At 52.1% G+C, this 27,554-nt stretch overlaps 1 protein-coding gene and 1 pseudogene across 1 annotated transcript in view; both read right to left on the reverse strand.

Moving 5' to 3' along the window:
* bbx (bobby sox) overlaps nucleotides 1–27,554 on the reverse strand; it is a 249,484-nt gene that overhangs the window by 95,959 nt on the left and 125,971 nt on the right. The window lies entirely within an intron of this gene.
* LOC146186186 (uncharacterized) lies at nucleotides 20,384–23,627 on the reverse strand (annotated as a pseudogene).

The following is a 27,554-nucleotide window of genomic DNA, read 5'->3' on the forward strand; positions in this document are numbered from 1 at the left end:
GTGGTGTAGTATGTCGTGCTTTGAAATTAATGATGGCGCCATCAGTAGTGTAGTATGTCGTGCTTTGAAATTAATGATGACGCCATCAGTAGTGTAGTATGTCGTACCTCGAAATAAATGATGACGTCATCAGTGGTGTATATCGAGCCTTGAAACGAGTGACTATGACGTCATGACACGGTGACGTCAGTGACATGACAGGATGTGACGTCGTCATGACGTCGCATCTGTCCGTGTAGGCGTCGTGCGGTGCCTTTCATTTGACGCTTCCTCGAACGCCGCACCACACAGCGTACAGAAGCGGACGCAATACATGAGGCGTTTTTTTCCCACGATTTTCGCGCGTCGAAAACTGCCGCGCCGACGCGACGCCCAGCTCGAGATACATGGAACGACGAAGCGGCGCGAGCGCCGCCGCGGATCCCTCGATGCGAAAGCAAATGCATCAGCGAGTTGAAATAACCGCAGAGCGAGGTACGTGAGAGAAGCGACGCTCTCCCTTGTGTTAAAATTGCGAAAGTGCTCATTCTAATGCTACCGTGCTAAATGTAGAAAGCGTACATAGGTGCGCAAGGATTTGGCTCGCTCGAATGAACGAAGATACTTCGGAATGCCCGCTCGGATACCAGCGGCACGGCTTTCTTTTTTATTTTTACAAATTTCACTCCAGGGAGCAAACAAACACACAACGATCCGAGAGTAGGTCGTATACTCACAAAAAAGCGACATTCTGTGCTTGATTAAGCGTTTATTTTTACGATAATCACATTTCTGCGGCCGAACTGCCCGATACCTCGTCGTCCATGGCGGCCATGTTGACAGCGGCCGCTCAAACCGGAAATACCAGCTTTCCGCGCTCCTATTGGCTCGCGTCGACAGTAGTTTCCGGTTCGAGAGGACGCCGCGCCGCCCGCGCGTCAAATATCTGGCAGGGCCAGATCGGTGGCGGCGCGCGTTTTTTCTGACGCGGGGCGCGGAGTGCGCGCCGTCGGGCGTAAAACGCCGGTTTGACGCGGCAAAAACGCTCCATGTATTCCGGCCTTTGCAGCAGGCATAAGTGGCGTTTCAAATTAGTTTACAGGAAAGAAAAGGCACGGTATCTGCGACAATTCTCTGCAGACACCTTAACCGAGCCGTAAGGAAAAGGAGGAAGGTGGGAGTGAAAGAAGAGAGAGAGAGGCCTCAAACAAACTACCGTATGTTGTGCTATAGTGTATATAGATATTTTTTATTTTTACCTATCCTGCCATTACTCCCTATCGCTGACCCCTTTGATTTCCTCTACCGCTTCCTCGCTATCCCTTTATTTCCGCCGCCCCAGTTCAGATGCTTCAGATATCAGATATCAGGGCTGGCAAACTTCTTTTCCTTACTTTTGTACATATAATAAAATAACCACGACTACTTTTAGATAGTATGCGCCGAGGGCAATTCTAGCACACCAAAAAGAAAAGTTGTGCGTGTTCCAAAATTTATGGAGTAAACATTTGTTGAATGTCTTGGCTTTCTTCCCATTCATACTGTGAACGACGCTTGCACACCGTTAGAAACTGTTTGCTCCGCCACCGTCATGAAACCCGCGACGTCACGTGCAAGCCACGCATAGCATTTCGGCACCATCTTGGTCAACAGCGCATGCTTTCCACCTGTACCGAGAAAAGCCTGCTCGCGATGAGCCGGTGATCCAAGGCGGACCAAAACTACGCAAGGCGGTGCCGCCCTTTCCGATCGAGAAGGAAGACGCGAAAAGGTAAACAGTGCAGGGCATTGCCCGTCGCGCCGGTGCGCACACTCTCTCGATCCTGCGTCCGCACGAACGCACACTGTTGACGCGCCTCTTTTTTTCCGGGAACCTGAGGCAACATCAAACTCATCGGGGCGCGTATGCGACGCTGCGAAATTGGAGTGACCGGGGCTCAATGCGCGAGCGGGAATGGCGAGGGCGGTTGAGGCCGGCGCAAACAATGACCCCCTCCCCCCTCTCACACTCTCTCTCTCACACACACGCACCAGCAGCTGCAGTGCATAAAGAATCATGCCAACGCGAGCTTCCCTTTGAGCGCGCCTCGAAAATTCATAGCCCTCTTGAACTTCCCAAGCACTGTACGGGCGGGGGGCGCGGACGTGGAGAAGAAGCGTACCTTATCCTATACGGCCAGCGCGCACAGCCGTCAAAGCTCCGTTTATAAATATTCACGTCTCACCTTAGATCTTACTGCGCCGTCTCAAAGGCATCGCCTCCCACGTTTTCTCCCGGTCTCCTTATTCCGGATACACAGCAGAGGTGCACTGACCCTGTACGTAGCGAGATGCGACCGGCTCACATTTCCCGCAATGCCCGACGATACGAATGCTTCATTCTTCAGGGAAGGGATCAAACGGCTGAAAGCATGTGATGGCTTTCCCTCCCAGCACAATTTCACCTCCCACGTCACTGTGACGGCGGCGTGCAGAGTGACAACACCGGGCGTGACGGCGAAGAAGAAATATATATGACGCGCAATAAAACTTCACTTATTGCTAGCGCCCTGAGGCTGACAAGGTCGAAGAGAAGCGTAGTGATGGTTTGCACCGTTAGTCTTCAAGGCAATAAATTGTAAAATTGTACACGGGCACCATGGTCTTTCGGTACAGCTCGGCACCCTGCTTCAAGAAAGACGCTCGATACACGTTGACTTTGATTACGAGATGTCTTTAGGTGCACTAACTGTATACAGCAGAATTTTAATCGCAGACAGTTGACCGCCGACCGCGTTACAAATCGAGCGCGAGTACCGTGTCCGCGGAGACTCCAGCGCCCTGGCACCAGCTGCCAAAGCTTGAAAAAAAGAAAAAGAAAATAGCGGATTTGCACTCAGGAAACGCAAAAGCCCGCGCCTTTTCGATTCCACATATGTACCAATGAAGGCCACATTACAAGGGGAAGGGCGTCCAGGCAGGCAGTGCGTGCTCTTTGCCGTTTTTTTGTGCGCCAGCGGACTTGATTCGCGCTTGTAATAAAGGAAGCTACTACCTGTATATGTTTTTCATATGCCTTCTCCCACATCGTCACCTATCATGATTTTCTTTCTTCTCTCCTTCCCCTTCCCCAGTGCAGAGTTTCAGGCCAGATTTGAATTATTCCGGCCAACCTCTCTGCCTTTTCCTTTCAATAAATCCATTTATATATCTATTAAACACACTTCAGGCTACTTTATTTGAACATCTGCTCTAAAGCTTACATCGCATGTACGTGGCTTCATGCACGGGCAGAGTGACTAAGAAAGCGTTTATGTACAACTTTTCTACATAGATATGTATATTTTACGGAGGAGAACAGAACTGTTGATGGATACAATCCTCCCTCCCATAGATACCGTTTGTTCTCCAGAGTTCCCGACCTGGGAAAATGTAGTGCATTTCGTGCAGCCCCAATCCGAGAGACAAAAGGGATCACTCGAGGTGCCGCCTACTGTTGGAGGCGTTACCTGAATGTCCTCGCACATCTTCCTGTGGCTAGGGTCAACTTCGCTGGTGGCGATGGAGATCTTGTGCGCTCAGCTGATGGCGGAACCAATGTTAAACAAGCCTTTCGAATGTCGAATGTCGGGCCATCCCGACAAACAGTCCGGGTTTATATGAACCGCGGACAGGCGGGAGAGGAAGAAGAGGAGCAGTGCGCAGACGAACAACTAACGGTTCCCGTCTCTGAGTGGTTGTGGGGGCTGCAGCGTATTCCTAGCCCTGCGGGTCGGGTCCTGATCGGGTCGAGCCAGCCTAGCACTTGCTGTCAGATGGACTCAGCTCGACTCGACGGTCGTTTACGTTTCATCATGGGCGCTGTCATTTTGTGTAGGTGGCGCCATCTAGCGGATAAGTTAAGAACAACCGCCATGCTGGTATGTGCGGCCGCATCCACGGAACAGGAGGCATGTACAGCACACGGTCATTTCGGAGCTTTCGCATTTAAATTTTTGACGAACTACTTGACTGAACGAAAAAAAAAAAAGCTTTTCAACAGCAGTTGACCGGAACTTAGGCGCTTTATCGGGCCGACGGAGGACTGCAAGTCTGATTACAATTAATGTTTAACTTTTATGTGGTACAGAGAGGCGGTTGCGTAATACTAGCCGCGAGGGCGGTGAAACAAGCAATGCACGGCAGCTTTCGATCTACTTTTTATTTCTGTATGATTTCAAGAGACGGCCTACCGTAACAGTTTGAGCAGTGAAAGCAAGCGAATGTAACGGTTTCATGACATTCTTAGGAGAAATGCTAACGCGTTACATTTGTTGGGCCCACCGGTCATGCATATGCTCTGTTTACTTTTTAAGCGGTATACTGGGTGGAGTTCGCTGAACTACTTGGGTTTTATTCTAAGGGAACACTATCAATTTTGGATTCATTCAGTCAACTCTGGGTCACCATTGTTAGATAAGAGAAAAAAGAACGGCGCTCAAGGATTCGACTGGCTATTTGCGATTGAATTCCAGCATTGGCTGCACGAATCAACCATCGGTTCGCCGGTGCGCGCGGCGAGTGGCGTCGAGTGTCGTCGACGGCGGGAACTAGAAAGTCTGTGACTTTTGCCCTTCCCTGGTGCAGAGTAGGAGGCTAGCCGATCTCCCCGCTTTTCCGTTCAATAAACACGTTCATCCTTCCCACCCGTTCATCAGCTTACCTATCTATGATTAAAAAAATTTAAAACATGAGCGCTAATTGCAGAATTCAAATACATTCCATCACCTGCTGCATATGGCAGTGGAGCTGAATTTATTTGATGTTTCGCACCTCTTCATCTATGGCAGTAGACACTGTGACTCTGAGAGATAGGCCAATCTTGAAAAGATCTGCACAAAAAGCTTTGCATCGTAGCTTTTTTGTTGTCTTGCCGCTTGACTTTAACTGCTATTCGCATGCGTATCAGCGTTTTGGTAGGACAAACAACGCGTCCCACTGTGGTGTTAGCAAACACGCGAAGAACGCGCCGGCCATGGTCACAGTTGCATACAGACGGACGTCGGGAAATGCTGCACCAGAGGTCTGCTAAAGAAAAGTACGCTATCAGTGCCTATTTGCAAATGTGTACGAAGCCCTGCAGCTTGTGTTTTCTCATCTGCTCCGGCTTTGTTCAGTGCTTAGCGAACCAGTCTAGCCGAGAACAGGTCAAGGAACACTTTTCACTAACGCAGCTGGTAAGCCGTTCATTGTCCTCCTGAACGGCGTCGACTCCCGTCAAAACAACACGGCAAAAGACTTTCATCCAGTGTCAACCTCTCGCACACGGAACAAAGGAGCACAGCAATAATCCCAAAACGAAAAGCGCACTGCCAACGTTCATGAAGCAAAAGTGCTTGTTTTTATCGTTTTTCTCTTTCTCCTCTTTCCTTGCCCAAGCGCGAATGGCGACTGATTCGCGCTCTAATATATTTTCAAGCTGACGTACGGGCTGCGCTAACTACGGCGCAAAATGCCGCGACGTCCAGAAGCGGCTGTGCAGAACTCCCGTCTTCGCACCTCAAGTTCCTTCAGGTCAAGAGGATTAGCATGCCTTTTCGAAGACGCCCCACGAGTTGAATGGGCGTAACCGTCGTTAATAGACGGTTGGCGGAATCAGTACGCGCCACTTGTGCCTCTGTGTCACAGGGGCGAAGCGGGGCAAGTCGGACAAGCTGAACTCGCGCGTGACGGGAGAGACAGCCTGCCTGAAACCCGGCTTTCGGGAACAATGATGGCGCAAGCTACGTGGCGAAACCCAGATCGCGTAGTTCACTCTGGCGTCTTCTGCCACTGCCACTGCTGCAGGCGCCCCTAACGGTCCAGATGTCCCTCGGCAGCCATTTTCCAGCCGAGTGCTCTGGCGGCTCACAATAAGTGACCTTCGCTGTCGCCCGCGGAAAATGAAAAAAGAGCGGCTGCCCCTCCGAGGTCCCTCCCCCACCGTGCTGCACGGATCACAACACGCGTGCGAGCAACGGTGTCGTTCCGGGCGCTGGGTCGGCGCATATCGTAGCGAATTCCCCGCAGTCTCGTCCCAACGGGGAATCATTCAGCACGAGGTCGCGGCTCCCGGTGGGCGCTCGTCCCCCAGCGATGGCGCGGCATAGTGGACGCCCGCTGTGCGTGCGCCTGGTCGCAGCTGCGTTGCAACGCAGCCAGATCGCGTGCCGGGTGCCGCGGCCCTGGGCGGCCACCCCGCGCGGGCCGACGCTTCCGCCCAGGCGGAACCATTGTGCTGGGATGGCGGGACACCGCTACGCGCTGCTGCGGCTGGCTGGTCGCGCGCAGCGGCCTATCCGTAAATACCGCGAGGACGACGTCGGCGGAAGGCAGATAACAAAGGTAACAGGCGCGCACAACAATGACCGCGAGGACGCCGTAAACCATCAGCAGGCGCGCAAGAGGGCGCACAGTTGCGTCGCCCCGAACAGGGAGAGGAGGTGACAGAGCGGACCGTTTTCGAACGACCTTCCAGAGAAGGCTTTATTTACTTAGTTGCGCGCCCCCAACGGGTCCTCGCGCCAGGCACGTGCCCGAAAAGGGTCTTTTCGAAAACGCAAGGACACACGAACGGAGGGCGGCCGGCAGCCCAATGTGCGCGTACACACAGCGCTGCTGCGAGCGTTCATGCTCTCCGTGCGCGCCACGCTACGCGCTCTCTCTCAGCTAGACGAGCCGTCGCTCGTACTCCCGCCTGGGGCAACGAAGAGCGCCGTTTCGAGAGGGAAAACGGCGTCGCCAATGCGTCAGCGCACCCACCGTCCAATCAATCAGCGGAGACGAGAAGACCGCGCTATCGGCCGTGCACGGCGTCAGAGCATGTGGTGGACGCGGTTCGCTGGTGATGCTCTAGCATGTCGCAGACACGATAGAAAAGATAGAAAAGAAGGTGGGCGGGGGGAGGGGAGAGTCAACAAGCGTCGTAACAAAAATATGCACTGCTCATCTAAGCCAGAATGCTCCATCTTGTTCCATCAAGTATCCTGCACATGCGCCTTCCCTGCCACCTCAAAGCTCCCGGTCCCGGACATCGGCAGAGTACTCGAAATAACGGCGCACTGATAGTTCCGGTTCATCAGTTGCGTCTATACGGAGGGGTCAGATGAGTTAGGTAACGCTTCAAACTAGCCCGCCAAAAACGCCATAAGGCTGCCGGCCATTCGCGACGTTTAGTCACCCAGCGAGTCATGCGGGAAAGCGAAAGGAACAATATCCAGTATCGACTTGCCGCACCAAGTTTCGTTTCTCAGGTTTGCTATCCTTACAATACACCTTCGATAATAAACTGCAAAAGAAAATGAAAGAGGGTTGCTTTCCCGAAACTACCCGAATGCAGAATAAAAAGGGATGTCCAAAAGGAGTCCCGCAGTCACCCAATAGGGTACGAAATGAGCATTTTGGGAGTCTGAGGCTGGGGTTTCGGTTAACTGCATCAATTATTCGAGTAAACTTCATTCATTCATTCCTTATCATTCATTTCTTTATCAATAGAGTGAGGACTGGTTTCCGCACGAGTGGGGCAGCTTCACTGACCGGTATTTTCTTAACCAATCGACTTAATACATAAACCTGGAGAACGCCGGTCCGTTCAATTACCCGTCAAAGCCCTCCTTGCTGCGCCACTCTGGGCGCGCTCGGCCGCGCAGTGCACACAACAGCGACACAGCGCTACAGCGGCGCCCCGTAGGCGACGCTAACAAGCTTCTGCTTGAAAGGACCACCCCCTCCGTCAGGATAAACAAGTGCGCGCACGGCTCCGCGCAAGTGGGCCACGCCAGAAAGGTGCGTCGCGCAGAAGGCGACCCAGTCGAAAGACCAGGCGATCAGTAAGAACACGAGAACAAGGCTGCCCCAACCAACAGAGAGCAGAGCAGCAACTTATCTCTTTGCCTTCCGCACTTGTCAGCCACAAATGTGGCGAAGCTGTACCGCACCACCTGCTTCCAAAGCGCGTCCACTCAGAAGTTAATCGCATCAACATTATCTGTGGAGGCGAATGAAGAGACACTGTGCCAAAGTCAGCTTCGTAGGTACCACCCCCATAGATGAGCAGAGTGGAGATGGGCACAGTGGCCGCACAGGGGCACCCCGACCGATAGCGCCATTGGGAGTGGCGCACGGTACTGTGTTCGCTATGGTCGGTGCACCGCGCGAATCCATCATCGGCGAGGAGACGGCATCCGCAAATGAACAAGCAGCAACCCTGTATTTAATTTATTTTTTTTTTTTTTGTTCACGTTCGTCTGCGGCGAACCCGCACGCGGGCAGGCATGATCACTCGCGGACTCCGGGCGGCGCATTCATCTCCCGAACATTTCTCAACACGGTCACGCTGGCATCGGGACTGTCTAGGGCGTCATAAAGCGCTGCGTCCTGGGATTATCTTTGGTGGAAAAGAGTTGGCCAGAGAGTACGGCCGAAAGCCAAAACGTGCACGCGAACACACCCACCAAGACCTTTCAGAGGCGAAGCCGACATGTGCCACATGCATACATACTGCACACGAGAAAACCCCCAGCCGCGGCGGTGCAGTGGTTACGGCTGTGCCCAGGGAATGCAGGATCGAATCTCGACCGTGGCGCCCCCTTTCCGATGGGGGCGAAAATCAAGCACCCATGTGCTGTGCGATCTTCTGCGCCTTGGGTGGTCGAAATTTCCGGAGCCTGTCACCACATCTCCCATAGCCTTAGTCGCTTTGAAATGTTAAACTCCATAAACCAATCAGCCCATGCACACCAGAAAACTACACCGTCGCTACCAGAGACGCAACACCTCGGCTCTCGTTGGGTGGACCGAGCCGCTCGTGAGTCATGGCGCAGTAATACAGACGACAGACCTGCCTGCTAGACAGACAATGCGGTGAACGAGAAAATGGACAGCCGCATTCGCGCGGACTTGCAACCCCAAATTTCGACGGTCATCGGAAGCGCTCGCACGCGCACAAATATATAGTAAGTTAGGATACTTGAGACACGCTCTTCTGCACAGCAAGCAAGCCGCGCACCAGGAGAATCGCACAGCTGTCGCATATGCATGCGCGCAAAAACTGTTTTCCGCGCACGCGTACACAGTGGTAAGACACCCGACTACTAGATCCCGACCGCCGGCGGCTGCGTTTTGATGGAGGCAACGGAGAGGCGTCCATGTGCTGTGCGATGTCAGCGCACGTTAAAGATCCCCAGGTGGTCGAAATTACTCCGTAGCCCTCCACAACCGGCTCCTCTTTCTCTCTTTCCAATTTCACCCCACCTTCCTCCCTTCCCTTACGGCGCGGTTCAGGTGAACCAATTATTTGATTTTTTGAAGGGAAAGCTTCATTACGCTACCTCGGACAGCTGTCGCCGACCTTGAAGTTTTCACCTTCAAGTCGCAGACCTTGAAGTTCTCACCTTCAAGCTTTCATGGGAAGTGGTGAAGGGTGGAACGCCGCTTGCGGAGGGGACTAGCCTGCCGCCGAATTTTTATCTGTTGTAGGCCGTAATTGCACCCACCACCGCTTAGGTGGTGGACGACGGCTGTTTCTTCTCTACTTTCTTCTGTCCGCACGAGGCAGCGGAGGTGGCTCAGCTACAGAGCCAGTAGCACGCCCGTGCATCTCCTTTTCCTTCTTCCTACAGCCACAACAACTTTTCACCTTCAGATACAGCGTCTTTCCTTTCTCACAAACCAATTTACAATTGAAGCTAGTTTACCACGCTAGGTAGAGCCGGTCTTCGAGTGGCACTAAATTTGTCCTTCAAGTTACCTTGACTTAATTCAGTGTGGGTGTCTGATTTCGTGGTGTCCACCCAAAGTATTTTGCGCTTTTCTTTCCCCGAAACCTAATTAAAGTACCGAAGTACTCGAGTTCGGTTCCAACCGCCGGCGGCTGCGTTTCGATGGAAGCAAGCGAAGAGGCGTCCGTGTGCTGTGTTGCTGCGACTGCAGGAGGAATGAAAATAAAATCCACGCGCCTACTACTGGCTCTGTAGCTGAGCCCTCCGCTGCCTCGTGCGGACACAGGAGAAAGAAGGAAGAAATAAAAAGACGAAGGAGAGTGAGACGCGCGTCGCAACAGCCGTCGTCCGCCACCGAAGCGGTGGCGGGTGCAATGACGGCCTACAACAGGTACAATCACCGGTACAATCAGAGGGAGCGCGGGGGGGCGGACTCCCGAAACTGCATTGTTTCGGTTCGATCTGCCCCGTAGGCCATAAAACCTGGCGTTGTCGGCGTTACTCCAAAGGCCACGCAGACACGTCAGCCTACAGCTTGGACAAAAAGCGAGGATTATATATGTTAAGCGGTCTGTGACATGTATATGACCGGATAGTTGACGACTGCGTGCTAATGTGCGAGACAATAGAACACGCATTAAAGGGTTAGTCATGAAGCGAGTCGAAAGCGCACGAAAACGACGATCCGGAATGGCGGAACCACAGCCGGGTAGCCGCTGATGCTTTCGCGCCACATAAAGGCGTAGCTTCCGTTCATTTCTTGCTATTCTTATCTGTCTACGTTACAGAAACCTCCTCAGAAGCTTTCGCTTCGTTATTTCCCTTAATTGTTTCGTGCATTTTTCTTTGGGATTTCTAGCATATGCTGGCGACTCCGAGATTTTGTGCGACACAAGGCCCGTATCAACCCGTATGCCTCCTTTCTTTAGAAAGGTACAGCGCCGTCATCATCTGCCGTGTTCAGACCAGGCTTACGAGTTCAATAACGAAACTGAAAGCAGCCAGCGCAGCAGCTTACATGGCGGTGCTTTGCGGGAAGACGTGCACGCAGCACGGCCCAACAAGCAGTGCCCACGCGGCGAACGCCACGCGCAGACGCAGACTGCCCGCTGTTGAGTGCCGGGCACTATGCCTTCCCGCGCGAAGAAGGGCGCCACGGCACTGCGGACTCGTGCATGTGCGCTCGCGTTGTGCGAGCCGGCGGTTGTTCCGGATCCAGTGCGTCACGGGTGAACGCCGACGGGGCGCTGAAAGCCGCCCGCAGGCACACTGACGACCAAGGCGGCCGCGCGGTTGCAACTGCGTCTCCATCACTCCCCCCTTCCTCCTCGAGACACTCGCGGATGAGCCCCAGACGGATGACATATTGCCCAGCATGTAAATGGACGCGTAAAGAGCGCAATCTGCACTTAGATACATCTGACACGTGCGTCCGCGCAAACAGGGCAACGACACCATCGGGGGAGCCGAGCGCCTCGACAACGTGCATCCCTGCGGACTCGAACACGCATGGGAGAGACACTGCGCGGGCTTTGCACATTTTGAGAGGCGGAACACGGCTCCGCGGCGTAAAACAAAGCACTACGTACTTCTCTGCGCATTGCCATAGGAGCTTGATTCGCGACGAAATCGTGACTGTTTTGTGCGCTCATCAAGCTCAAGTCACACTGTGCACGTTCCAGTGGACGAGCGCCAACTACGCGATCAATAAGGCAATTTCCGGCTCAGTCATTACAAAAACCGAACCTAGAGTGGTTGCCACGCTATGCGACCATTTGCAAGGACCAGGCCAACGGTCTCTGCCAGTTGGGGCAGTATTTTAAGAATATCTTCACATATAATGTCCCGCCTTTCCCCACTGCTTAGCTCCGCCTGAGATAAAAACCGGGCACCCGATCAATAAATAGTCCCCGCTGTCACACATGTCGGCTGTGAATGACGAAAATGCGAAAGATTGAATCAGGAAAAGAACAGTCACAAAATATGGTTCTTAATCTACTCACTCAAATAGATAGACAGAAAATGATTAGCATCCCCTTTTTAATGAGATGGCAATATGTGTCAGCTATAGCTCGTTATACGCTTAGTGCTAAATATTTTACTGCGTAAGCAATAGCACTCCAGGTCTCAGCCCCTTCGCGTAGCCACGGCCGGTAACCACGGTGACTTTAGAACAACTGCAGATCGGCTCCCAGCTCAACCCGTCGCGTAAGAAAAAGATGAGGAAGAAGCAGGGGAAGAGGAGGAAGAAGAAGAAGCTACGTCGGCCTTGCGTACGCAACCTACAGGGTTTAACTAAAGCTAAACCCCAGCTAATATTTTTTCTTAGACAAGCTGATTATTTCGCCGGCACGGTCCACAACTATTCTCGACTTTTTACACGAATCCTCAAGTCGACTCTTACTTGCTTCCACTGTTTCATAATTGAGCATGCCATCACTGTACCAAAAGCCTAGCGCTTCTAGAATCCCTGCATTCCCAACAGGAAGACACGCGTTCGCTCGCTCGCTTGGATGTCGCGTACCAACAGCGAACATCGATGACGTCCCGACGTCTGTTTCGCACATCTTTTGCAAGTAAACCAAACCAGCACTCGCACACGCCAACACCACTTGCTGAGATGCGCGCTGCGAACTTCGAAAGCGACTTAAGAAGAGGCGGAATCGCTTCCTGATGCGAGCTGGCAGCTGCGCTAGCAGACTAAACGTCCGTCTCAAGTGCACGAGTGCGCGCGCGCGAACGAGTGCAATTCAAATGCCACGATGGCCACCACGCAGGTCCCACTAGACGCAGCTTTGGTCGAACTCGCGAGGGCCGCTTGATTGAGACGTGTCCGCGTAGGGACCTCGACCGCCACGCTCCAGCGAGGAAGAGCGGAGGAGCCGACGTCGGCGACACGCCCCGACACAGCATCTCCGCGTGCTTACGCCGCGCAGAAAGCCGCCCATTTTCACCGTGTTTGCTCGCGCCAATCGCTTGTTTGCTCGGTCGTCGCCGCGCAAGAAGCGCAGAACGCGCCCCGCGCGCGCCCGCCTATCCGGCCCAGAGTACAAACGAAAAGAGAACTCACAAAACAAAAGGAAAAGCGGCCCGAAGGCACATAACTACCTGCCGCCGCGAAGAAAAGAAGGCGACGGTGTTAATGGAAGGGAAAGAGCCAGGCCATCGAGCCAGCAGCAAGCAGCCACGGAAGGAGAAAGTGCACAATGCGAAGCGGGGGCTGGCGGAGCCCTTCCCAACGAGAGCGACACCCACGCAGTGTCGAACGCACAGCCCCGAGAACATGGGATTCGAGGGACGCGCGCATATGTGCGCGGCGCATCCGTTGCCGCTGGCCCGGTTGACTGCACTAGACATTTTATATAAGCAGCTCGCGATTTAAGTCCTGAAGCTCATAAAGTTTTTCCTCCTCCTCCTCCCGAGAGCGCACAGTTGCATGTCCGCCTCAACGCACATTCTACTCGCAGCCTCTCTGTGCAGGTGCTACTTGCTGGCCAGCAACCCAAAGGGTACGCCCAATTATATTAACGCGAAGCCTTCAGGAGCACGTGCGAATAAAAATCCGGCGGCCTCCATCGGAAATTACGATTCGAGATTCAGAAAATCAACTTAGAAAAAAAAAAAAAAACGGGAAGGGTCCAAATGAAGTAAACCAAACTCGGCAACCAGGTTCTTGCAATGGGGGTGCTCAAGAAAATATATAACTAGTTCAATAAAAAAAAAAAAAAAAAAAAAACGATGCAATTTCAGGTGTTGAGGGTTGGAAATGCTACACCCAAGCCACGAAGACTCCTTGTTTCAATCGCAGTAGCTCATTTGATAAAAGATAGGACCCTCCAAAACCATTGGAGCTGAAGTAAGGCAAGCTACTCATATATAGACCCCGCAGACATGCTCGTAAAGATTGGTAAAAGAGGGGTACTTTATATCAATGTCGGATGAATGGCATTTCACATAATATGGCAGATTCCGGCTGCACGCTAAGGAGTACATGTGCACGGTAAAATATTAAACGGGGAAGCGCACACTGCTCCGCCTTTAAGGTATATGGCGCGACATTGGGGTTTCCCTTGCGGATTCTCATTGGCGTTCATGTACCTTGCCACTCACTTAATTCCTAATGCCTTAGTTTGTGCCTATATCATTTCACACACACGCGCACACACGCACGCACGCACACCGCGCACTAACCTAAAGTCATAAGCTCCCACATAACGTGAAATACCACCCAATATAAATATCCGCTTTAAACAAGCCTTACTAACGTGTCTGCGTGGTCTATAGACCAACACCGATCTGTGACGTAGGCAAGATGCGGCGGCGCTGCTGTCGCCAGGGTGGGCTGACTGTGGGTGAAAAGTAGGCCTAGCAGCCCATGGGAATACATGAAACCAAAATATTTCGAACCAGTTTTCTGTGTTCACAGTGCGCTTATGATGTCATCATTCGGTGCAGAGTAACTATGAACACCGCAGAACCCGTTGTGAAATTAAGAAACCTACAATTACTGAGGCGGAGTATTTTTAAAACACCGCGAAACGTATGGGGGTATCTCATTCGAGTTAGGCATATATTTACCCGAGTGCAACTCTAGCAGTAAGGTGGTGGTCATACCAACAGCACAGGCTAAACGCATTCCCCCTCATTTTTACTGCCCTATACAACTGCATCAATCTCATGGCCCGGATCTGCGGTCACTACATGCCCTATACGTTCCCTTACAGTATTCGGTGCCTGGCGGCTTTCGAAAATTGTTGTTAGCTTTCAGGAATACTGTCAAATCCGCAGACACGCGCTGCAGTACCTCCCCGATTTATTCAGCAGCGATGTTTTCCTGCCTGTGCCTGTGTTTTCGCGGGCCTCAGTTCGGTCATAACATGGTATTCACCAAAGGAGGTATCCGCCTGCTCGCGCAAGCCAACAACAATGGGCCACTACAGGAAGAGCGACCACATCTTCCTCTTCCATATAAGCTGACAGCCTTTAGGCAACTTTCAGCAGACGTTTTATTTTTCTTTTGTCGTTTTTTTCGATTTTGTCGCATGAATTATGCCCGTGTTTGTCGTGATTATATACATATGCGATTCATGCTTCAGCCATGAGACGGGTTTAAGGCTAATTAAAGCAGCTCTGCACTCCCCTCTCCTCTTCAATTGCATCACAAAACTTGAGTATTTTATGGAAATCAATCGGTCGACCATTGAACGAGAGCGCAGGCATTACAGAGGAGAAACTATTGCCTCGTTTCACAACGACTCGCACCACAAAGAATATCGCCATGCAAGAGCATAATAAGCTTTCATTCGGATGAAAAAGAATTGACTTCGGCACGAATGGCGCTTGGCGAATCAGAGCCACACGCCGGCAGCGCGAGGTTCCAAGGAATAGTAGAACTGGGACCTATGCAGGCTACAACATCGAGCGCTGAGTAGCTAGCCATTACGCTAGCCCTACGCACAGCCCTTTACCGCTCGATGCCCAACTAGGCGACACTGATCGCATTGGCCACGGTTTCACACTCGCCCCCGCCCCGGCCACTTACTCAGTCGAGACGGCGCGCTTCGTCTTTTGAAAGCCCTTCTTCCTAAACGCAGCGACGTCGCTCGACCAGACGGACTCGGCGATTGCGACACGTCCTAGCCGTAAAGCACTTCTCACGCGCAGCTCCGCCCCGCCTCTAGCCGCCGAGCTGGGAGGACGGAGAGCAAAGGAAAGGAACACCTCCTGCTGCGGCGCGGCCATCACATTTCCAATGGCTCAGTAGCGCGTCACGCGGACAGCGGGTGTCGAAACAGTGAAGTAGGAGATTCCCGGTACTCCTTACGGAAGAGTTGATCTTGCCGCCAACAACGAGGCTGATGCACAAACCAGAAAACACTTTCGCAGTGTCCTATTCAGTGAAGGAGAGAGAGAGAGAAAGAGAGAAGTTGCGGCTAAATGAAAACGGTGGAGTCTCCTTAGAACATTAGGAACAATAATTTGACCACATATATTATTTACGGGCAACGGAAATGCTGCAAAGTGGAATGTTCAGGCTTCCTCGGAGCTCGTCTCCCATCAGTGACACTTCGTGCTTCGCGAAAGAGACGAGGGACATAACAAGTCCGTGCGCGGTAGCACGGAGACAATCCCCGCACCCACAGAAACCCCCTCGACGACACCTCCCTGCACCCCCCCCCCCCCCTCTACACAAACACACACGTACACACCCCGTCTTTTTATCACCACAGACAAGGCGACAGAGGTTCGCGACCTGAGAAGCGTGAACACTGCAATCTGGGAGCCAGGTCACGTGCTCAGTGACGTCTTTAAAGGCTGCGGGGGCCTGAAGCAGCTTCGCAAAGACGTCGCCGGCCTCTAGACGGTCCGCACGCGCCCGAAGCGCAGGGCGACAGCTCCGGCTGACGGTTGACGACCACACGTTGGTCCAGACAACACTGGTGACGGCGAAGCAAATGAAAAGCCGAACTCGTGTAAGGTACGGGGCAGCATCCGCCGACGGTGGTGGTGGCGACCTTGTGCCAAGGGTTCAGCGCGCCCGAGCAAGCGCAGCTCTCCCACCAGCCTGCACTGGCTCCGACGGAGCAGAGCCCGCCGACGCATGTCGTTATCGGGCCCGCGGTGCGACGACCAAGCTTGGCGCATGCTAATGTGCGCTGCTCCGAGAAGAAGGTGGAGAAGAGCGCGAAGCCCAGCAGTAGTAAGCCCTCTAGAAAAGACGAGAGGGGGGGGGGGGGGGGTGCTTCCTCGGCGGAGAAATTATACTGCCTTATGTTTATGCAGGCTCCACCGGCCTAATGCGAACAAGCGATGCCCCCGCGCGAACAACCTGCGCGCGCCGTGGAATGCACCACGCGCCGCCAGCCCAGACGCGCATGGCGTGCTTTTCTGCACAGACCAGCCAGCTAGACACCATCGGCATGCCCCTTCTTCCACACGCCAGCACGGGAAAAAGGTCGCGGACACCGCCTCTCGGACGGGAGGCCGGCAGACAATATACGCCGTGCAACATTGGCCTAGGAATCAGAAGTGTAGCCTGTAGAGGTCAAACGATTAGAAAAAAGAACGCTAGCGTCCGCTGCGGTGCTATCGATTATACCTCAATCATGTTTCAAACATCCTATTTTGTTTCGGGTTCTATTTTGTCTTCTTTCGACTTCAGCGGAAACTAAAGCGCTGTAGTGAAAAGTTTCCGGTAGTATGCAGTGTATACGTTCTGCCCCTCTACCCCCAACGCTGCTTCCTTTTTTTTTTTTTTTTTTCGGTCATCGCTCTGTCCCAGCGACTGCTTGCAATTTTTGCGGCCAGCGCGCGCACACACATAAAGGTAGCTAATTAGTCCCTAGTAATTAACTTTGCTGAACAAAAGATACTGCAGCAACTCTGAACAGCTTTTAGTTGGTTTCGCTGGAGCTACCATTCACCGTAATTTTTAAATTACACCTCCTTTACACCTGGTAGCCTATACACATTGGGATGCAGATGGTGAAAGGCAAGGAGGTCTCAGCTGACTCAGTTTTAGCTCGTCAGCAGGTACGAGGACGCGGTGGTGCGGGAACACGTTTAACGCAGGGCTATTGCGCGCCCAGAGAGGTACCGTGGAACCATTTCGTCACCAGTGCATGGGACACACGTGCGAGGGGGCGGCAGAGCGACGCGCGAGGCTTTACGAGCAGCTGGCCCACCACGCGTGGCTCCACGTACCCCCCCCCCCCCCCCCTTAAGCTACACGCACACACACGCAGTATCTTGGCTTCTCGACACACACACACACAGCGCCTGCGCACAGCGTGGGCGCGGACATCATGCAAATTGCCCAGTCGCGACGGATAACTCCGCGCCTGGGTCGCGGTACAAAACCAACTGGTGTCCACAAATTTGTTTATACCGCGGCGCGTGCGCGTCGAACGCCCGCGCAGCTCTGTAAGATGCGCCCGCAATGTCGACAGAAAACGCACCGCGGTCATTCCGATTTTTCTCGCGTTGTTGCTGTGCTCGGTAAGATTATCCATTATTAAAAAAAAAAAAATGAAAAATAGTACGGCGAATAAAAGTTGCATTTTCAAAACAATGGTTGATTCAATCGAATGATCGCGGTGATCGGTATAGACGCAGGACGAAGAGCACCTTGCGTCTTCGCATGCTCGACCGGCGACAAGTTGCTGGTTGGGGTAGCAAGCTTCCATCTTGTTCAGGACGGAAAACTTAATACGTGGCATTTCAGCAAACATTTCGAGAGCACTGTGGAATCTACACTGCAGAAATGCAAAAGCCTTAGCGTTGCTGGTGCACACGGTGGATCGCTTTTTCTCTCCTTATCAACTAAAGCACCGTAATTATCATCGCTAATGTCATCACTGTCATTATCATTAATTGCAGTGTCATTGTCATCGTTAATATGTCATCCCCACGGTAGACAAGGAGAATTATGATGCGCGTTTCATGATCCCAAGCGTGGCGCAGTTGGTTAATGCGCTCGGCTGGGGATCCCAGGAATGGAGGTTCGATTCCCTGTGCAGATAGGATTCTTAATTAATTACTGACCAATTAATGTTATGATATCATCACTGCTAAATTACTGAGTTACGTCGATGACGATCAGTTTGACTAGACTCCTGCTGACTAAATTTTCAAAATTGCCGCCTAACCGCGTGTGACGTCACATTAGCTATAGCGTGACGGAAGTGTGTGACTGAATCGTGGCCGACAGTATGAGCCGCTAAAGGCTTTCGCCTTTAAAGGCGATTTAGACACAGCCATGACTGGCTGTGCTCTCCCCTGTTCTTTGTTTGCGGCCCCTTTTAGCACCTTCGGGGACGCGTCAGCACTATCTGGTGCTTTCGCTAAATTTCATCCGATCGCAGTGCATATCGGAAGGTGCATGCAACTGGGCAGAAGTCTCGCATCATCTATGCCCATGTGAATTTGCATCCGAGTCAGGGAACGAGCCGAAACCGCTTGCGCGCACACTGCGAAGATTCGGGCGCGAATCGGGTTTCCGTAGCAGAAACGTAATCGCCTTTTGCCAACCATCAGTAGAGAGATCAGAAGGCCTTCACTGAAATAAATGAGCCTAGACTCACTTGGGTCCCTGGACCACCGCACGGTCCCACGCGACGTCAAAACGTAAAAAGATCAGTTTGTTTATGACGTCGGCATAATCTCCAGTCCTCAAAGCTTGACATGGCGGGCCGTCCCAGCGGTTGCGGGTCAACAGGGAAGCCGGAAAGGATGTAGGAGCGTGAGGGCCGCCGCACGAAAAGGAAAGGAGTCGCCTCCGGGGGACCGACCAGGAGTGGGCGAAAGTCCGAGGGTACAAACGTGGCATTTGCGGGAGCTGTGCAATGGTGTGCGTCCATTTCCTCGAGAAGTCCAGGTCGAGGCTCTTCTGAGCCCGGCAAATTAAACCCCGGTCCATTTTATCGGCAATCTCGAGATTCAGAGTGAGCCGGTACCAACAAGAGCTCTACCGTAGGTGGAAAATTTGGTTGTGGGGTACGTGGGAGACTCCTCGAGACCGACTGCACTGTAACGTGAGTTTGGAGAAATAATCCCAATATGGCCCCAAAGCTGCTGACAGGGTCCGAATATACAGGCATATAACCTATAGGTAAAGGTGAGCATTCTTCGACTATAGTCCTAACTTTAAAATAAGTACGCACGCCACGACCGAGCTAGAGAGCTCTAGTTTTGTTCATCGGAGAGGTTGTATTCTTGAGAGAGTTTGTATATATGGGATATAACGCTAAGCGAGGAAATATCTTCTTTTTTTTTTAAGAAATTAACAGACTCTTCTCACGTATATCAACGTCACTCGTGCTCCAATCCTGCTGTTCAAGAGCCCGCTTCGCTAAGAGCGCTCTATACTTCTGTCTTGACAGTGTTGTGACCGGGGTTCCGGCCGAGGCGGCCAACCCTTCGGGATGAAGACGGGCTGCCTTTCGGGCATTAACCCCCTAGGAACTTAAAGCGGCAACAGCGAGAAACCTGGACGCCGGCAAGCGACCCCCGTCAAGGGCAGCGAGGCGGTGGCGACGGCGGCAGAGTGACCTTTGTTTCCGGCTGCGGCGACAACCCTTCCCGCCTCCCCTCCTTCGGGATAGAGACGAGTTGCCTTTCGAGCCTTAATCCCATTGGCGCCACGGCGGCGACGACAGGGAACCTATCCTTGTGCTGAATGGGCAAGAGGCGCGTCGCCGAGCAGCATTGACCCCGCTCGCCGAATTCTCGAGGCAAGCGGGTGACCTCCTTGGAATTACGCAGGGGAAATGACCGCTGCGAGCGGGCGACTTCTCGGACTGTTTCGCCTTGGTGCGAAAACTCCATCACCCACACAAGATCGTCATCGACACCAGAGTAGTTTGCCCTTGCCACTGAAAGATGTGAGAGGAGGTTCGAGCACCACCCTCGGCAGTGGGCCTCCAGTGACCTTTTGTGCCTCAGTGATTGGACTGCACCGACTGAACTTGGTTTCCCCAGCTAGGGAAGTCGGGACAACCGACCGTATTTAAGCGGTGGAAATTGTCTCCACTGAGAGCTCCGTTTTCTTCCTCATACCTTTAAATATTTTGTCATGTAAACAGTGTATAAAACGTTCTTCGTTGCCTGTCCTCCCTGGCTGCTCCTGGTCCTTCGTCTCTGCTCCCCCATGGTCCCACTGTGGTGAAGCCTGGGCCCCCGACCCCCAATCACATCAACAGATGAACGCTCCGCTCCGACTCGGGTTGCTCCTGCTGTTAGCGAAAATTCGGAAGAGAGAGAGATAACTTTTATTTGCACCCGTCAAGAATGACGGGGAAGAAAGCTTTAGCCTAAACGCCCATTCATTCCCCTAACCGTCAGCAGGGATCCCTTGGGACTCGGCGGCGGTAAGGGCGAGACGGATGACTTTGCGTTGTTCTTCTGCTTCGTGATTGAGTGATAAGGTCTCCCAGGATTCTACATTTCAATTCGGATCGTTTTAAAATGGGCAGGCCCAGACAGTGTGGACTAGATCTGCTACGCTATTGCAGTGAGCACATCAAGGATTAAAGACTTCCGGATGCCATCTACTGTACAACTGAGGCTATGGAAACAACCTGGTTTGCAATTTCCTCCACATGATTTCTTCTTTTCTGCTGAACAGTTCATCCGCTGCTGGATAGGTCTTACGCCCGAGCTTGTGATGAGAAATGATTTCAGCGAACGTTATGAGTTCGTCACCAGAAGGGAGGGATTCCTCGCGTGTAGGCGGCGATCGTCCGGAAAGTGAGCCTTCGGGTGATCGCGTGCGCCTTCTCGTTCCCCTCAAGGCCCTGACGAGCCGGGCACTTGCACTTCTTTCAGAATTTTGGCGGCTGCAGCAGAGATTATGCCCAAATCGCAATTCCTAATGGCTGCCGCTATCACTCTCGTACCCTTTTGTGTAATTGCTAGAGCAATGGCAACTTCTGCCTCAGTTGAACTTGTGTTTTTAACGGTGCAGCACAAGACCAGGTCTCCACTCCCACGAACCACTACCGCTGTGTGTGCTGCTCTGCTATCTATCATATTCGGCAGCGTCCGTGTAGAGCACATCGGATCTACCTTCAAATCTGACTTGTAGGGCCCACAGCCCTATCTTTGCGTCTACCGTCGTAAAATACTGGATGCATGTTCTTTGGCAGCAGTGGAATTTTGAGTATATTCCTATAGTTGCTTTAGGCCTGAGTAAAAGCATCCAATGCACCCATTTCGTTCGCCACGAGCGGCGCGCGCTGAACTTTCGTTTGTTTGGTTTGCCTGTTATCGCGCTGCGGCCAGTGAAACAGCGTATAGACAAGCGTCAGCCCGTGACGTCAGTGGAGATGCGGCGGCGCTGGTGACAGCAGTGACTTTCGTGGTGTAGGCAAAAGCGCGCGCCGTCTGCATTGGATGCGCGGCGCTTGCCGTGTTTTCGGGCATAATTCCCAATATTTCTGCAAACTATGGTGCGGTTGATTGCGCCACGAGGCACAAAAAACAAAATGGCACTTGTTTCAACATGTTTCTTGCGGTCGGATAAAGATGAGAGCGAAGGGCAGCGGCGTTGAGCGCGACAAGTAGACTCTTCGATGACGGATTGTCTTCGCGGCTAACGTGCGTTGCAGTTCTGCACTGAAACTAGGTCAGTTTGCAACCCTTAACTATCGTTATAGCTTTTCGGCGGCACGACGAATAGCGCAAGAACAAACGCTTGCAGCTCGTGCCCGTTTTGTTGTACATACTATCAAGTCATAACAATTGTTTAGACGCGATATTCCATTTGCGTATTATCACGCAGGGAGGTTGCACTGTGAGTTCCATCCACCTGCAATACTGCCCGTGCATACGTTCACACAAAAAAGGACACAAAAACTGCGGCGACGTTAACTGCAATTACCTTGAGCAGTCACTTAAGCGCTATATTGCCGAAATTAAAGGGCCGGACTTGTGAAGATAGCTTTTCTCTCTCTTTTTACTTTCGCGAGTTTCAACGAGTGACTGTTGTTCTAGAAAGCGAGTAAACATCGTTAGGATCCGGGCAGCCACGCAGCGTTATTTCTCATATTCTTAAATTTTCTCTTTGAAGGTCATCAAGGTCCTGACGAACGAATTAAATGTACAATCTAGCTCTGATCGAGCAGGATATTTAAGTATATATGATAATGGAATTTAATGTGCCAAAGTGGAATGGGCTATGAGGGGTGCAAATAAGCAAAATAAAATGACCCGCATTTGAACAAAAATTTCTAAGTATATTTAAAAAAGGTCAGTAGATCGCGCAAATTTCGCTCCAAGCGATCGTGAAGAACGTTGCATCTGCACTCATGCGCGTCTCCTATAGAGCAAAGAGAACAAAAGGAGAGCATTTTTACGGGCCTTCATGTGTATATTAATCTGTGAATGACCTTGGCTACGTCTGTAAGATGACACGGACGTCAAAAACGTCCTCTGTTATCCAGCAGGCTAAAACAAGTTCGCAGCGCACTCGGCGAATCTGTTACAAAGAACTAAAAGATTGAGTTCTTATTAAATATGAAATTCTATGACTAAGTTGCCGGTACAGTGAGCTAGAAATGTGATTTCTAGTTCACTATAGTTGCCGATAATATTGTTTTTTAGAGTGAAAGTGTTCGAAGCAGCTGCAGAAAGCCAGTCGAAAGAGTCGTCATATAAAAACATATTTCCAGTCATTCATATCGTCGTCCTCCTTGGATGCGCTAGGAATAGAACCGGCAGTTGAACAGTGTTGACTATTAGTCTTTCTTATGCATTGCGCTTTCTCGTTTTTATTTAATCGAACCCCTCACTGCAACTAGTCGCCAACGTACCGTAGCCGCGCGCGCGCTGTTGAGGCCACGGAGAAGGAAGCCAATGCAGCGCTCTTCGCCATGTAATTCCAGCAGTAATCGGCTGATAGCGGGCTGAACTACTCTCCAGGAATAAGCTTAACTTATTTCTACGCAGAAGCTAACGATTCAGAATATTCGCACGCGCGAACTGGTTTCGAAGGCTGCGTCGCTTGGCGCAGTGCAGGCACGCTGTGTTTTTGCCTACACCCCTTGTCGCTGCCGATCGCAGCGCCACCTTTGTTTACAAACATGACGCTTGTCTATACCGCATATCGTACACGTTGCGGTAAGCAAGGAGGAGAAAGAATGGGGAGAGAGCGGATGGCAGATAGCCCGCGCAGTGCAGCTCGAAGCACAAGCACACGCGGGCTCTGCAACACAAATCAGTACAGCGTGAGTGCATCGGCCCAAGCTTCACGTGCCGGGTTCCGTGGAAAAAGCGCGGCGCAGACGCAACATCCTCTCTCAACTGCAGCGCATTCAAGCGCACAGGCCAACGAAACAAAGCGAATGACGCCCTGAATGATCGTGTGCATGGACAGATCGAACTACTGTGCACGTGCAGAGAGCGCCCATCTACGCACCTATAGAGCACGCACATTTCAGCACTCGTTGGCGCACATATACGCTTAATAAGGTGCCTCGCCGCGACGGCGCAGCGGTTAAGGCGCACGACGGAGTGCCTGGGTTCGAACCCGACCGCCGACACCAGCGTTTCGTTGGAGGCAAAACGAGGAAGCGTCCGTAAGCTGTGCGATGTCAGTGGACGTTAAAGATCCCCAAGTGGTCGAAATTACTCCGAAACCACCCACTACGACCCTTTTCCTCTCTTTTTATCTTCACTCCCCCCTTCCTCTCTTCCCTTACAGGGCGCGGTTCAGGTGTCCATGGAAAAAAATGCGACTGATACTGTGCCTTTCGTTTTCTATAAACCAATTATTATTATTATTATTATTATTATTATTATTATTATTATTATTATTATTATTATTATTATTATTATTAACCAGGAAGAGTACAGATGGCAAAAATTCCTTCGCAAGACTGTACTTTTTCACTCCGGCCCTTTACCGCTACACAATTTTACAAACAAGACATCGTATGCGCTTTTCTTTAATTTTTTTTTTTCGGAGATGCGTTATCAAGCCGCAGCGGTCTTAGCCCGAGGCAAGTGTCGGATTTTTGCTGAGCTCAGCGCCGAAAGTGGCCGCAAAGCGTGCCGCAAGAGGGCCAACATGGCAGCACGACTCTGCAGTGGAACTCAGCACCAGTACCAGGAGCCATGTGCAACATGGAATCGGCGGATGGCGCCATTTTAAACATTAGAAAATAGAAAGAAAGGAGCCTAATGTGAAATTTCAGCATCCCTTACCTGATTTGCAAAAAATGAAAAGAAAAAAAAAACCACTGCAAAGGAAGTGAAGAGGTTCAGCTATTTCGATCACAATTACGGATTATCCGAAGAGGAACTCCAGTTTTCCATCTCTGGCCGGACGTACAAAAAATCCCAGCGCGAGTTAGGTGCAGAAAAGAAAAAGGAAGCCAATTAGGATATGGACACGCGCGCAGTCGTCGGTGTAAAGTAAACACGGTTCGATTTACCCTCAGGGAATCCAACGGCGCAATAGAGTAAAACTAGAATTTAAAAAACAACAAAAACAAAACAAAGATGATGCTGAAGGCCGCGCCGACGTCGTAAACTCATAAGGACGACGGTCAGAGTGCCGCTGGATCTAATACTACTACTGCCCCGCCGGAACGGTGATCAAATCGATGGCCCATAAACGTTCGCGCGCAGCCAATTACGAGAAACGTCGTTAAAGGCGGGCGCAAGCCGCTCGCGCAAAGCCAACACCGGTGCAACGATGTGCTCCCGACTAGCGTCCGCGCTGGCCTTCTCCGCGTTGACCCTCCGCAAGGGGGGGGGGGGGGGGGGGGGGCTCATGAAGGCTGGTAAAGAGAAAGGAAATACAGCCCACCCAAGCATGTATGTATTTTGAAAGCAGCGAAGAAGCCTCCACGGGCGTATTCGCCAACGTTCGCGTGAATGTGGCTTTTACGACACTCGTTGCGGTGTACACCAATGCGCAGTATTAACTGGCGTCGATAGTACGCAGCAGATTTCAACGTTGGCAGGTTTTGACCGTGAGCCAGGCATTGGCGATGTGTTTGCGGATGCGTGCTAATAATGCATGCCTTTGCTTCCATTTTCGGCGTTTCTGCGCAATGTAAAAGCTACGAGTAAAAAGCTACGTGATCGCTTGATATTCCGAAGAACATTTGGTAAGATGGAGTCCAAAGACAGACTCCTCCCGCAACACTAAATCGGAATGCGAACACAGCCTCTGCACACGGCGTCTACACGGCGGGGGGAGAAAAAAAAAAAGCAAATATGAGGTTACGACACGATAGCGTAGGCTACCAGCCCACATATAAACCCCGCTCTACAGCCAAGCCGTGTGAACGTGCTTGCGTGGCCTAGGGCTGACGGGAATGCAACGGGTTTGGAAGCTGATTCTGATATCACACTCCCACATGAAAGAAGAGGCCCGAGATGGCAGCTCTTGCCAAATGTAACGTCAGGCAACCCTACGTCCAGTTAGCGGTCGGCCATGTCAGCTGCCAGCCACCGCTTGCCAGCGCCATGCTCCTGATTTTTCGCTCACAACGCCAACGCTGGCACACGGCCGCCGACGCCGGATTTTCGGCGAACGGAGCCTTTAACGCCTCCAGCCGTGCTGCATTCGTATAAAGCCGCGTTAGTATAGATCCAGCGCTGTAAGGTGACCGCGGATGCAATTTTTTTGGTTTGGTAAAACTTTATTTCTCAACAGTAGGGGTCCTGGAGGACACTCGGCTAGGCGCCAGGTATGGAGGGCAGCTCCCACGTCGGCACAGAGAGCCCGAAGCTCTCCGCCGCCGCGCGGGCCTCCTGGACAGCCCGAAGCTGATCATGTAGTGAAGCACTTTTTAAAACTTTGTCCTAACGTTCCTTGTTCTTGGCGTAGGCGTCGCTCGATGCACAACCACACAGCATATGGTTTAAGTCTACACGGTCACTGCACCGTTCACACACATGTCCGTCGTAGTCTGGACGGACTCGTTTCCTTAGTTGCCCCGTCCACCGCCTGCAATGCCAGCGACAGCTCCCTCCCAGAGTGCACTGCGCACGCAACTCTGTGTTTGCCTCGTTTCCTGATACGCAAGCAAGGATGATATAGAAATACGCAACTAAAGAGTCATTAATAAAGTCACGGCGACACGCCGCTGCTCGGACACAGAAAGGACAGCGCCGGCGACGAGTGGGCGGCCAAAGCCCGGCCCACGAATTGTGCAAGTGGCTTTGCTAAGGCCCTCCGAGCTAGGGGGGACGCATAGGGCCGAAAAGATCAGAGAGAGATATATAACTGGCGGAAATGGTCTTCCTGTTTCTACCAGAGGCATCGCCGCACGACCGTCGACTGCAGGCACCTCCAAATATCGAGGAACAGTCGCCGGGATTAGCCAAACCCTCCTAGACAAGCTTAGCGCGGCACGAAAGCATATCCCGACTCTAGGTCCACGGGCGGAGGTCAAACTCGTGGAGGTGGTAGCAGCTGGTCTATCAAAAATAAATAGAAAAACAAGGAAAAGAAAGTTGCCAGCCACAGCAATTGCTGTCGTTAAGCGCCCGAGCTTCGGCCATTGGAAGAAAAGACACAGGGCGAGGACAGCGAGGATTGCATAGGGAAGCGACAGCAAGAAAGGACGGGGGAAGCGTATGCACATTGTTCACAAACTACGAGACAAACGAGTTCGCGTCACTCACGCGCCAGATGTCTGGTCGTAATACGTGGCGCCTATTCCGCGCGCTCATCGATCCAACACAAACACGCACGGAAACCCAACGCCACTTACATAAAGTCATGCACAACTTTACAGGAACGACAACACAGCTAGCGCACACACTCAGGGATCGATACCTGTGCACCACCAAGGACCCCCGGGCGGTCGCCTACTCGTATGCAGGCAAAGAGAACACGGAGCTGGACACTCCGTTCCAGCTCCACGACCTCCGGGCGGCCTTAAGCAAAATGAAACGCGGCACTGCACCCGGGCGCGACAAGGTTACGGTCAAGCTTTTGGCCAACCTTTCCGATGCAGCATATGTTGTGCTTCTAAAATACATCAATAGTATTTGGGACGGAGACACTCCTCTCCCTCTCGATTGGAAGTCGGCTCTCGTCACCTTTATCCCGAAAACCGGCAAACCTATTGATGTGGAGAACCTTCGCCCCATCTCTCTCACGTCTTGTGTCGGCAAGCTGATGGAGACAATGGTGCGCGACAGACTCTCCGAATTTCTTGAAACACAGCACATTTTCGCGGACACCATGTTCGGTTTCCGCCCTCAAAAATCAGCACAGGATATACTCCTTCAGCTCCACCACGACATATTAGATCCTGTCGAATGCCCCCATAATGACAAGGTGGTCCTGGCCTTGGACCTTAAAGGCGCATTTGACAATGTGAAGCACGAAGTAATCCT

The sequence above is a fragment of the Amblyomma maculatum genome, chromosome 6 (assembly GCF_055883805.1).
Source record: "Amblyomma maculatum isolate TAMU_Amacu chromosome 6, ASM5588380v1, whole genome shotgun sequence".
Lineage (NCBI taxonomy): Eukaryota > Metazoa > Arthropoda > Arachnida > Ixodida > Ixodidae > Amblyomma > Amblyomma maculatum.